The sequence below is a fragment of the Taudactylus pleione genome, unplaced genomic scaffold (assembly GCF_031769625.1).
Source record: "Taudactylus pleione unplaced genomic scaffold, aTauple2 ptg000319l, whole genome shotgun sequence".
In the NCBI taxonomy this organism is placed as follows: domain Eukaryota; kingdom Metazoa; phylum Chordata; class Amphibia; order Anura; family Myobatrachidae; genus Taudactylus; species Taudactylus pleione.
In genome coordinates this window covers 456,518-471,030 of record NW_028284720.1, presented here as the reverse complement: position 1 = coordinate 471,030, position 14,513 = coordinate 456,518, and the positions used below count along the sequence as shown (strand labels likewise).

The 14,513-nt window shown below is 43.5% G+C and overlaps 1 pseudogene; it reads right to left on the bottom strand.

Annotated features, from left to right (window-relative positions):
• Positions 1-2,093, bottom strand: part of LOC148509551 (vomeronasal type-2 receptor 1-like) — a 39,299-nt pseudogene extending 37,206 nt beyond the window's left edge.
• Between the last annotated feature and the right edge of the window lie 12,420 nt (positions 2,094-14,513).

The window sequence follows — 14,513 nt, the reverse complement described above, 5'->3', positions numbered from 1 at the left end:
TGGTCTCAACAGCATGTAACTCAGAATCAGGCACTTAAACTCTTTATAGATTTGGCAATTACATCCATTTCCAGTGCACTGCATTTCCTAGAAGATTATCACATAGAAGTTATGAGTCACTTCTACCTTTATCAAAGAGCTTGACTGTTTCATGTGCTAATTGTATAGAAAAGGTTGGCTACAGGATCCAGGCGCTCAGGATCCCATCAGTCAAAATCCCGATGCCAGCATCTCGACAAGGTTACAATCCTGTTGCCTGGAGGCAAGTAAACCAACCCTAAACCTACCCCTAACCCTCTGTCCCTGCACCCTAAACCTAATCTCCCCCCAGTGCTTAAACCTAACCCTGCCCCCTAGTGGTTAACTGTGACCATCCCCCTAGTGCCTAACCCTCCCACTAACCCTAATACTTAGTATCGGGATGCCGGCATTGGGATGCTGGTGCCGGGAATCTGACAGGTTTGGGGATTCCAGGGCTAGTAGTCTAAGCACTGGTATCCTGCTTGTTCGGATAATGACTACATCCCATCTAGAACCAGATACATTCACTCCAATGATAAACATACAGTGTAAAGATGTTCTATTATGCTTTATTGGGATGGCATATGGAGACAAGTTATATTGTATATACTTTACAGATCTGACATTGTTCAGGGAGCAAGATGATGTTGGGTACCTACTAAGGATACATCCACTTGAGTTGAAATCCAACTCATGTAGACCTCTCTCTAGGAACCTTGAAATCTGAGTAGAGTATCTGAGTGCTGGTAGAAATTATTGCTCCAACAGGAAAAAACTGTTAAAACATTTATATATAAACTTCCAAGCACAAACTAAACAAGGAATAATAAGCTAACAATACATTGAGTAACAGGCAAAGTAAGTACTGAAATTTGATCAGACAGCAGCCAGGGCTATATATACTAGAGATGAGCAGTTCAGATTTTGAGAAAACCAAACCCACCTAAACTTGGGTTCCATGTGAATCTGAGCCCCGAATTAGGTCTTCCCTCCAAGGTTTGATTTCAGAACAAGGCAAAATTCCATTTTCCCGGAAATGATGGATCTCGTGTGTTTTTGGGGAGCATTTAACACAGTAGGGTGAATGGAGAGAGGCACCATCACAGCACCATTAGGGCAGAGAGAGTTTTAGTATGTAGGTGGAGTGGGATGGAAGGGTGGCTTCAGGCATTTTTGTCACTGTGTGTATATGTGTTTTTCAGACATTCATTGCAAACTGCAAACATATAGGCTACTCTGTGTTGTGCTGCAAAAATAAGCTATTGGTTATTAAAAAGTGAACTAGCACTTTTTTTCACAAGGAAATCTATTTATACTTTAATATATAATGTCTTGATAAAAGAGGTTAAAGTCCTCTGAAATGTTGACATATACATGGAGTGTTGATGATTTATTTCTTCATTCATCTAAGAGTGCCTTTCAAACTCTGCTATAGATATTGATACAGTCTCAGGACTGCTGGATAGAGCACCTAGTATCTACTAATATAATAGGAGTGCCGGGCAAAAGACTGTACATATACTGTATATATATATATATATATATATATATATATATATATATATATATATATTAGGGGTGAGCGGGTTCGGTTTTACTCGGTTTTACTCGGATCTTTTTATTGGCTATCGCCGAACACGTGTTTTGGATAGCGAATAAAATCGAGCCAAATTTGCGGTAAAGTGGCGATAAGAACCGAGTAAACCCGAGTAAAACCGAACCCGCTCACCCCTAATATATATATATATATATATATATATATATATAAGTCCAGCGTCTAGCACTCACACCAGACATCAATACAGCAAGGGGGTGCACATCAGCTGTTCCTCCTGGGTCCAGGGCTTTTCAGCAAATATATAATAATTGGAGATGGCACTCACCAGTATAATGCAGCTTATTTATTCTAGAAAAAAGTCATAAGTAGGCTTACATACAGGTAGCGACGTTTTGGTCCCCAAGTGGGCCTTTATCAAGCATTCAAGCCTTTACTTGCATAATGGCAAATGGGTATGACTCCCCACAGTGTGAGATCCTACTTACCTGGTGCCCACCTCGCCCTTAAGTACCATTCTGACAGCGCTCTTGGCGCTCACACATTGCGTGCATTCCACCCGGTGGAATGCATCACCCGGAAGTCACACCACTTCCGGACATGTGATATCCAGCTGATAGTGCCAGACTAGTCCACACGCGGTGGAACACATCACCCGGAAGTCACCTTGCTTCCTATCGGGTGTTCAGCATATGTAAAGGATATAGGCTCAGAGTATGATGCAGGGCAGCTATTAGCCACGCCCTTTCAGCGACACTGGGTCTAGCACTCACCAACACAGAGTGTCACCATACAAACATCCATAGAAAAAGATATAGTACACCAGATTTATTTAAAGTGGATAGCGTAGAGCACTGTGAGAAGTGGCAATTCAAGGGGTTAGCGGACATCAGGACCCTTGTAATCCTTCTTCAGCATGTAATATAATAAACAAATACTACAATATACATAACAAACAAACATATAACATAGATGATAAAAAAGTAAGTAGAGAAGAAAAACCTACATGTACATTATATATTTAGTGGAGTACTGTATTAGCCCCAAAAAAACTAATTTTATGAGGAACCCATATAGGGATTCCTCAAGGGATTATTATACCACCTACTAAACAGTCAAAGGTCAATGTGGTAGAAAGGAACCAAGGGCATTGTGTTCATTCAATCCCCTGGGTGAGATCATGTCCAATCGATATATCCAGCGTGCCTCCAATCTTCGTAGCATAAGCTCCCGGTCACCTCCTCTTGGAGGGGGGGGACCCAATCAATAAGTCGACATCTCAGGGCTGATAGCTGATGATTGTTAGTCTGCCAGTGTCTGGCAACTGGTTTATCAGATGTGCCTGCTGCAACGGCTGCACGGATTGAGCTTCTATGATTCGCCATCCTTTCTCGGAAGTTTCGGATAGTGAGACCCACGTATGTAAGCCCACACAGACATATAATCATATATATGACATGGTCCAGTGTACAATAAAGGTTATGCAAGATTTTAATGGATTTGCCACTATGTGGGTGTGGAAATGTCGCACCCGTCATCATCAAGCGACAGGTCACACAGTTGGGACATCTGAAGCAGCCCTTTCTGGTTGATTTCAACTAATTATCACTGGATACATCATCAGGTTGGCTGAGTGGGCGCATCAGAAGCTGCTTCAGATTAGGGCCCCGCCTATAGGCCATCATAGGTGGGTGCTGCATGTTCTTCTTTAGTGCGGGGTCAGATGCCAATATATTCCAATTCTGTCTAATCGATTTATTTATCTTATTAGACTTGTTGTCATATCTACTGGTGTAGATCATCCTTTTGGGCTTAGTGTGTTCGTCAGCCACCGCTCTGGTTGTAAATTTGGATCTTGCTTTTAACAAGCATCTCTGGATAGTGGACATAGTATACCCGCATTGTAAGAACCGCCTTTTCATATCCAAAATCTGTTTCTCAGCAACATCTTCCTCCGAGTTTAGTCTCAGAACCCTAAGGAACTGTGAGATCGGTAGACTATCCTTAAGTCTTGGAGGGTGTTGGCTGGTTGCAAAAAGTAACGTATTATGATCTGTTTCTTTTCTAAAGAGTGTTGTACAGAGTTTGCCATTTTTCTTATATACAGTCACATCCAAAAAATCGATGTGATCCTTGTTGATGTTAGCAGTGAATCTAATTGGGCTAGATAGTATATTAAGTTAATTTACCACATCACCCCACATCAAAAAAACATCATCAATGAAGCGACTATAATGCAGGATGGCATGACCAAATTTGGGTAAGATGTTAATACTTTCGTAGTTATGCATATACATATTTGCATATGCGGGCACCAAATTGCTGCCCATAGCAGTCCCCAAACACTGCTTATAGTATTTTTTTCCATATACAAAATGGTTCTCACTCAGTACTAACCCCAATAGTTCCAACAAAAATTCCACAGGTGGTTTTTTCTGTCCAGAATCATGGAGTATGTCACGTACTACTGTCATACCATCCTCATGTGGGATGACAGTGTACAGAGATGTCACATCTAATGTGGCCAAAAGGGTCCCATCTCCTATACCATCAATCACTCCAATTTTGGACAAAAAATCAACAGTGTCCTTGATGTAACTCGGGGTTGTGCATACTACAGGCTGTAGGAAGCTGTCTATAAACTGGGCTAGTGGTTGAAGGATAGAGCCCTCAGCTGAGATGATTGGATGTCCCGGGGGGTCCTGTAAGGTTTTATGGACCTTAGGTACCGTATAGAGAATCGGACACCTGGGGTATTCAACAATCAAATAATTGCTAATCAGGTCATCTATCCAACCAAGGCCAACGGCTCTTTGGATGACTGAATCTACTTTCCTTTTGATGGTACTCATAGGGTTACCCAGGCAAGGAACATACGTGGTGATATCTTTTAACTGACGTATCTCTTTATTATAATCCACCCAATTCATCAGTACTACTGCCCCACCCTTGTCTGCTGGGCGTATTTCCAAATTATGGTTATTTATCAGTGATCTTAAGGCTAGGCGCTGTTCCTTACTTAGATAATCATATGTGTGTTGTTGGTCATTTTTCATGATATCACATTCTGTAATCCTCAAAAAGGTCTTAATAGACGCATTAGTGGATTGTGGATCAAAGTTTACAGGTTTTTTAAATGGACTTATTTCTGCACTTTGACATGAGGAATCGTCTAAGAAATACTCTTTGAGACGTAGCTTCCTCCCAAATCTATAATGATCCACCTGAAAATCAAATGGGTCTTGAGATAGAGTAGGGATGAAGCTCAAACCCAAGGTCAATAAAGAGGTCTCAGCCTCAGACAGTTGATGGTCTGAGAGGTTGAATATTAGATCTAAGTCCGTCTCCTGCTCTAAGTGGAGTGACTTCCGGGTGGTGCGTTCCACCGGGTGGAACGCACGCGATGTGTGAGCGCCAAGAGCACTGTGAGAATGGTACTTAAGGGTGAGGCGGGCACCAGGTAAGTAGGATCTCACACTGTGGGGAGTCATACCCGTTTGCCATTATGCAAGTAAAGGCTTGAATGCTTGATAAAGGCCCACTTGGGGACCAAAACGTCGCTACCTGTATGTAAGCCTACTTACGACTTTTCTCTGGAATAAATAAGCTGCATTATACTGGTGAGTGCCATCTCCATTTATTATATATATATATAAATATATATATATATATATATATATATATATATATATATTGTTTTTACTTGTGTATGAGGATAGAGACAGTATTGTTTTCAAGATTATTTGTCCAAAAACACTGTGCTGTGTCTGAGCTGCATCCCAAAGAGAGAGAATCACTTTTCCTGTTATGAAATAAATTATAATAATTGAACAAAAAATTCCTGTCATCTGGAAAAAAAATTCTGCAGTCTATTCCAATTCAATTTAAATTGACTTTTTCAAGAATTGTGTGTTGAGGTGCAGCTTTTATTACTGTTCTAAATTTATGCAATGGTATCGCCATAATTTGCTCCCACAAACAATTCTTGCAAAGGAGACATTTTCTGTTACTAGTGTATTAAAGAAAATGCTAGTCTTTTGTTAAAGAACGTGAAAATTTACATCGTGTGTTTTTCAGATACAGCTTATATTACTGTACTAAGTGGGTGTTGTTGAGTCCCCATCAGCTGCACACCAAAAATCTTAAGTGTGACAAAACTATTTTTTTGCTGGTGTAAAAATAAAACCACTCGTCTTTTAATAAAACTTCGTGATAAAGGTAACAGTCCCGTTTTTCACTCTCATTGTATGGTCACTTGGTGTGATGGTTGTTAAGTTCAACTACAGTAGCTTTACTCCAGTCCTAGTGTAAAAATAATATCAATCATAGATCAATCAATATAAGAGCAGAAGATATCCAGTACTAATGCTACCAGTCATAGTACTTCATCAACATCTACAAAAGTAGTACATAGGGAAATAAGGTGTAAAGGGCACCTCAAATCTAAGCAGAATTTCAAAATCATAAAGAATACATTATCTTTAACTATGAAGGAGGATGATGTTGTTTGTATCAAAGTACTATAAATCAGCCACCAGTGACAGTCATTCTTGCCAGTGACAAGAAAAATATTGTATAAGGGATGAGGGAGCTGCGCTGATAATGTTGGTCACCTTGTCCAGCCAGGAGTGTATGCTGCTATTGAAAAAAAAATATGGATACCTCTTTTCCCTAGCTAGGTACAATAGAAATAGTATGGTGTAAAAATTACTAATTTATTAAAGCAAAGATAAAATGGTATCATGTAAATCATATTGCACTTAAATATTTCCTAAAACTGGTATACACCACATACAAATACAACATAAAGCTAATGGGGATGGACCACCAGGCCTGCCCCGTGTGCATCTGATTTACCAGATTGATGTACCTTGCTTTATCAACTAATCCTCTCCAAGGGCACCCACAGTACCTTGCCTGGAGGACCTCTATTATGCAGGAGGGTGAGCAAATCCAGATTTTTTTTTTACACACTCTGTGGAATGGAGTTATCTAAAGTGGAATTTCTGCATGTATACAACTGCTAATGCTAACCCAGGATATCAACACAGCACAATAATCAGAAAAACAGAAAGAAGAGTATCCCCTAGATATCCTCCAGCACACTAAATTGTACCTGCAACCATGGTCGGATTAACAATGGGCCGGGTGGAGCTGCAGCTCCAGGCCCCATATCAAAATAGGCCCACCGCAACTGCTGTGCTGCACTGGAGACAGGAAAAAAAATTCTCCTGTTATAGTTTGCAAACAGCCGCCGGAGGCCTCACCCAGTCAAACCGCTAACCCTAACACCTCCCTCCACCACCGCAGCCACCCGCCGGAGATTGAATGTACTGGGAATAACAAATTTGTTGATGGCGGCTCAGTAGAAGGCTGCACAAGCCCTCCCTGTGCCGTACAGTTCCTCTCTCTACACCTCCCCTGCGCCATGATGTCATGCCATGTGATACAAGCGCCGCCCCACCACCGTGCAGAATAGCTGCTGTTGTAGCGCCGTGGGCCGCGGCCAAGCTCAGCTCCGGGAAGTCGGCAGTCTGGTGATTGTTGTGACTGAGGCTGAGCTAACTAGCAGCCCTTCAGGCTGTTTATGATGATCGGGGACAGCATATTGGCTGCTGCTGCAGCTGATGGTCTTGAACTAGTTGTCCGTGTCTTGCAGTGCCCTGGAAAAAGGTATGCTCATTCTGCCACTAACTGACTGAAGATTTCACTGATTATAGTTTTTTATGTTTTTACTTGTTGTGGTAAATGTGTATAATATATATATATATATATATATATATATATATATATATACACACACACATATACACACACACAGTATGTGTATTTATGTATTTAAATATATATGTACAATATATATGCTTGGCTCTGCCTTCTCTCTTACTGACCCCTCCTCATTTCATCTGTGTTCCCCGCTCATCGCAGCACCATCCTGATCTCCCTACCCTTTGTCGTTGCGACTCTGGCTCCCCCTCCCCAACAGTTCTGTCCAGCCCCCAGCTCCCCCATTCTGGCTCCAACCCGACACCCCCTCCCCCGATCACAGCTCTGTGATGCCCTGGCTCCACCCACCTTCCTCCTGCTCCCATACTTGTGTGTGTATATACATTTATAGATATATATGCATATACTGCACTATATATATATATATATATATATATGTGTGTGTATATATATATATATATATATATATATAAATAGTAATATAGACAGACACATACACACACACACACAGATACAAATATACAATTTCCAGCACTTGAACTATATGCACGTAGCATACAAAAAACAGATATCTTTTGGCAGCACTCTGGAACTTAGAGTAAAAAGAACGTTATGGGCAAAACAGGAGTCCCAGAGTGCCACAGAAAGATATTTGTGTGTATATGTATAAATATAGCAAACTGCTATTCTTGAGTAATGCGCTAAATAAAGGGCTTTAAAATGTTGAAACATCTGAAAATGCTGTGCTGAGGCCATGATTCAGAGCCGGACACTCTGAAAGAGCGTTCGCTCTGAATCTGGGCGTTTTTGTTTTTTGTTTTTTTTTGGAGGCCACTCGCATAGCTGTGGGTGACCACACACAGCTATTGCGAGCGGCCAGGATGATGGTCGTGATGGTCAAGACCTTCGCGACCATCTAGCTTGTGACGAGACCCTTGTGGTAGTCTCGTCGCCGCAAGCCCCAGAGAGCTTCCGGGTCTATTAGAGCCAGAAGCTCTCCCACTGATATCACTGGTGATGTCAGTGGGGCCACCCACAAACAGCAGGCGTTCGCTTGGGAACGCCTCAGTTTGTGAAGCCACCCCCCGGCCACGCCTACAAAACGGGGTGAGCTGTCGATCAACATCGACAGCCGCCCCTTTTGTAATGAGCCACGGAGCGAGTGCTTTTTGCACTCGCTCTGGGGCTCGCGCAGTGCGCACTGGGTCACCATCAACCCGCTTGCAAGCGGGTCTGAATCAGGCCCTGAGTCTCCATTTATGTTCCTGGAGTGCCGGCGTGCATTGTATTACTTATGAAGTTGCATCATTTGAAAGTCACCCAGTAAAGTTATTTCTGCCAGTTTCAGTGAGTGCCAACATGACTGATTTTATATTATAGTATATTAACCAATTCTGCCCTTAAAATATGCGAAAGTGCTGTTTTTACATGTTTAAGGGCAGAATTAAGTTTCCTTCTGATGTATCCTAGAGGAAAGCAGGAGATATTAGAGATATCTCCTGCTTTCTGTCCGTCGGTTCCCACAGCAGCTATTCACATAGTTTTTTATGAGAAGGGTATTTAAAAAATCCACAAAGTGAAGCTTTGCAGATATTGCTTGCTAGGGCTAATGCCATCTTCAGATGGCGTCAGCCCATTACCTGCTGTGGGGATATCCTGCTAAAAAGTGATTTGCAGCTTTTGCCACATTGTACATCTGGAAAGTTGCAGTAGCCTCAGGACGGTCAGTAGATATAAGTAAAGTGATCACGGTCATTTTGCGTCAATATGGATTTTTAATTTTCAGGGGCAGACTAGGATATTGACACCTTTTGGTCGGTATCCTAACTCTCCCCATCTCCCTACTCCAGCCCTGACTCTTTCTCCCTGGTGCCTACACCTAGCCTCCCCCCCTTCCCGCATCTTAAATCTAACCCTCCACCCTTAATGTCTAACTCTAACCCTTCCCCTTACTGCCTAACCCCTAACTCTCCCCCTACTTCCTAACCCCTAACCCTCACTCTTACCCCGTTACTTACCTTCAGGATCCTGGCGGTCAGGAGGCCAGCGCTGGTATTCTGACAAGTGTCGGGATTCCGGCGTCGGCATTCTAAACGACGGAATTCCTGCAGTCTGTATTATGACTGCATCCCATTTTAATAAATATGCCCTTATAGCCATATAGAGAGTTTTCAAATTCATGACATCACTAAGTGACCCGTATGCTCTTTAGTAGAGGGGTTTCACATTTACGCCATTATTAAGTGCCATTTTTCTTTTTTGTCATATTACGGACATGTTAACAAGGAGTGTTTTACCTTTGTTCCTTTGTAGCCTCTCACACTACACTATCGATATAAGCGAAATTGGGAGGGTAAGTTAGGTTTCAGAAGGTAGGTGCTAGTCACACCGTACAGTACAGGCCACACCTCCATAATACTGGTCACACACCCCACATCACTAACAGCCCCTTCTTGCTAGGCACGCAATAGGCCCTTCATAAATTTCAGCTCCAGGCCCATGTGGACCTTAATCTGGCACTGCCTGCAACAATACTTGAAAAATATATATTATAATATAAATTCAGTGATATTTGTATTTGCAAGTACATGGTAAGCTGCCAGGCCAACTTCACAGCTTCTCTGATATTGGTGGTCCCTACTCTGCATAATAACATTACCCAATCTGGACCATGTAATTGTCTGTTGTAAGGCCTCATGATAAATGAACATACAGAAATACATCCTAATCAAGCAGCACAATAATCATAACAATACATTGCAGTTTTAATACTGTTTAAGACTTTTTATTACTATGATTTCAATCATATAGAACAAAGGACAAAAGTATATTTTTGCTGATATGCAGTATGTTTTTTTATTATCTGATAATGTGAATGCTTTATGTTGTATTTGTATGTGGTGTATACCCAGGGTTGAATTAAGGTTTGTGGAGACCCCAGGGCAACTGAGATGTGGGGGCCTCCACCAATAAAATTGACAAACTGCCGACCCCCTCTACTAGTATGCACCTTACATTAAAAAGCCAGGAGCTCTGTTCATCAGTTCCCACTGCAAAGCTCACCATAGTGGTCCACAACTGATGCTATGGCTGATGTCCTGGGCCCGGACCACATGCTGACTGCTGGGCCCTTGCTCCATATCACCACTTGTGGCTGTATGATGCAGTGTTCCACTGGGCCCACAGAGATTACCAGAGAGAGTGCCTTTGATGGGAGGTGTGGCCGGGTTGCTGGGTGCCTGTGCGTGGCCAATGCGACCTTGCACTGCAGCCACCAATGAGGGAGAGTGTTGCCCGAGGAGCCTTCACTAGTGTTGCTCTTACCCGGACTGGCCTCCCTGGGAGCTGCCCTGTTTGAAGCAATATGTGCAGCAGTGTTGGGGGCCCCCATCCACCCCCTATAATCCAGCCCTGTGTATGCCGATATTAGGAAACATAAAAGTGCAGTAGGATTTACATGATACCATTTTAGCTTTGCTTTTTATATATTTTAATAAATTTGTTATTTTTTTACACAGTAAGATTTATATTGCATCTTTATTAGCAGTGAATTGCATTGGAATTTTATTGTAGTGAAGAAGTAGGTAATTTTTTGTCTGGGCATGATACCAAAACAAGTCACCTTCCATGTGGAATAATTTTTCCCCAAATCCTGATAGCATTTATCATAGCACCTGTACCATTTGTAAGATCAAAGGTAAATTATAGTGGTAGGGACGAGAGGGGGAGAGCAGGTACTAATTACCCGGGCCCGGACTTGCTAAAGGGGCCTGGTGGGGGCCCGGGCCTGGGTCGACCCCTCCCTCTTACATCAACAGCAGCCCAGCTTATGAAGCTCTTTGCTGGGCTGTGCTGGGAGACTGCTCACCTGTTGGGGGAGTGATCACACTGATTGCACCCACCACTGGCTATTCACCATGCTGAAGAGCTCACAGCACCCCCCCTCCCCAGTGCACAGCACCACTTAGCGGCGCTGCAAAAGTTTTAATTTGTTTTTTCTCTAAAGGGCCGTGGTCGTGCCTCCCGTGATTAGGTCACGCCCAAAGCAGCTGTCAGCACACCTGCACATGTAATCGACACTGCCAACACCTTTATCATCAACCTCCTCATTAATTGGTTGGAGATGGTCCTCCTGCATTCAATTTGCAAGGCAAACTGACCCCTCCCCTACCCAGGATTCCCAAGAAGAATCATTGAATGCTAGGGCTGCTGATGCTGCTGGAGGTGAATGTTCTTCACAGAAGGGGACCAAGAAGACTAGTAACTTCAAACAACAATTGACTGTGAAACAATAATTTGCTAGTGAAATCACACAGCCATGCACAACAGATCTCTAAAGCCATGATGGCTACAGTATGTTAGCATTAGATCTTGATTCCAATATCTGCCAGGAATGCATCTGGTTTTAGACAATTAGTTCAGATTAAAAGCAAAATGTAACAGGGTCAGAGTTTTGAAATAGTGCGAGTATAGCGCTATATTTGCTCATTTTTAGAACTCACCCAATGTAATAGAGAGCACATTTTAAATAGACCTGCTTTAAGCAAGCAAATATAGCCTGGCCAGATGCAAGTTACACATAGGCATGCACAGATCATTGATATCCGTGCATGGTTCTGTGTTAAAAAAAACCTCTAAAATTGTAAAAAATAAATAAAAAATGACATGGTATCCCCCCCTAAAAGCATGACCAGCTCCAGGCTTTTCTAAGTCGATCCTTTTGGTGAAAATACAAGGGAAAAAAGACAGGGGTCCCCTGTATTTTCATAAACCAGCACCAGGCTCAGTGAGCCCATCCTTGTTGTTGAAATACAGGGAACAAAATTAGTAAGGGTCACCTGTATTTTCAACAACCAGCAACAGACTCTTTCTAGCTGGATTGAAAAGTCACAACCATAATGCCACACCTTGTCCCTAGTGTAGACTGTTTACCCTTGTACAGTAGAAACCATATTGATACTAGGGGTGTGCACCGGCCACTTTTCGTGTTTTGTGTTTTGGTTTTGGATCTGGATCTTTCTTCGTGTTTTGGATCTGGATTGGTTTTGCCAAAACCACCCTTCCGTGTTTTGGGTTCTGGGTTTTGTGTTTTGGATCTGTATTTTTTTGAAAAAAAGCATAAAAACAGCTAAAATCACAGAATTTGTAGGTTTTTCTGCTCCTATGCTATTATTAACCTCAATAACCTTAATTTCCACTCATTTCCAGTCTATTCTGAACACCTCACACCTCACAATAGTGTTTTTATGTCCAAAAGGTTGCACCGAGGTAGCTGGATGACTATGCTAAGCGACACGAGTGGGCGGCACAAACACGTGACGCATCTAGGAGTGACACTGCAGTGGCAGACAGGATGGCAGTTAGAAAAACTAGGCCCCAAACTGTACATAATGCAAAGAAAAAAAGAGGTGCAAGATGGAATTGTCCTTGGGCCCTCCCACCCACCCTTATGTTGTATAAACAGGACATGCACACTTTAACAAATCAATCATTTCAGCGCCAGGGTCTGCCACACAACTGTGGCTGAAATGATTGGTTCGTTTGGGCCCCCACAAAACAAGCTGGCAATTAATGTGTCCCTGCACAAACTGGCTCTACGGAGGCAAGATGTCATCCTCATCCTCCTCATCCACCGATTCCTCACCCTCTTCAGTGTGTACATCCTCATCCTCACAAAGTATTAACTCGTCCCCACTTGAATCCACCACCACAGGTCCCTCTGTACCTTCTGGAGGCTGGTCTCCCTGGAAGAGCTGATAATTCATTTTGATGAACATCATCTTCTCCACATTCTGTGGAAGCAACCTCCTACACCTTTCGCTGACAAGGTTCCCGGCTGCACTAAACACTCTTTCGGAGTACACACTGGAGGGGGGGCAACTCAGGTAAAATAGAGCCAGTTTGTACAGGGGCCTCCAAATTGCCTCTTTTTCCTGCCAGTACAGGTATGGACTGTCTGACATGCCTACTTGGATGCTGTCACCGATGTAATCCTCCACCATTCTGTCAATGGTGACAGTATCATATGCAGTGACAGTAGACATGTCAGAAATTGTTGCCAGGTCCTTCAGTCTGGACCAGATGTCCAAACTTGGTCCTGCCTGCCCTGCATCACCGCCAGCGGGTTGCTTAGGATACCTAAGTTTTTTCCTGGCAGCCCCAGTTGCGGGAGAAAATGAAGAAGGAGCCGTTGACGTGTCACGTTCCGCTTCAGCTGACAGTGTGTTCACCAGCAGGTCTTTGCACCTCTGCAGGCTTGTGTCGGCCGGAAAGAGAGACACCACATAGGCTTTAAACCTAGGATCGAGCACGGTGGCCAAAATGTAGTGGTCTGATTTCAACAGATTGACCACCCTGGAATCCTGGCAAAGCGAATGAAGGGCTTCATCCACAAGTCCCACATGCCGAGCGGAATCGCTCCGTCTTAGCTCCTCCTTCACTTTCTCCAGCTGCTTCTGCAAAAGCCTGATGAGGGGAATGACCTGACTCAAGCTGGCAGTGTCTGAACTGACTTCACGTGTGGCAAGTTCGAAGGGCTGAAGAACCTTGCACAACACGGAAATCATTCTCCACTGCGCTTGAGTCAGGTGCATACTCCCTCCTTTGCCTATGTCATAGGTGGATGTATAGGCTTGTATGGCCTTTTGCTGCTCCTCCATCCTCTGAAGCATATAGAGGGTTGAGTTCCACCGCTTCACAACCTCCTGCTTCAGGTGATGGCGGGGCAGGTTCAAGAGTGTTTGCTGGTGCTCCAGTCTTCAGCACGCAGTCGCTGAATGGCGAAAGTGGCCAGAAATTTTTCGGGCCACCCAAAGCGTCTCCTGCACGCCCCTGTCGCTTTTCAGAAAATTCTGCACCACCAAGTTTATTGTGTGAGCAAAACATGGGACGTGCTGGAATTTGCCCAGATGTAATGCCCGCACAATATTGGTGGCGTTGTCAGATATCACAAATCCCCAGGAGAGTCTAAGTGGGGTAAGCCACTGGGCGATGATTTCCCTCAGTTTCTCTAAGAGGTTGTCGGCGGTGTGCCTCTTACTGAAACCGGTGATACACAGCGTAGCCTGCCTTGTAACGAGCTGGCGTTTCTGAGATGCTGCTACTGGTGACGCTGCTGCTGTTGCTGTGTAAGGTGATACATCTACCCAGTGGGCTGTCACAGTCATATAGTCCTTAGTCTGCCCTGTTCCACTTGTCCACATGTCCGTGG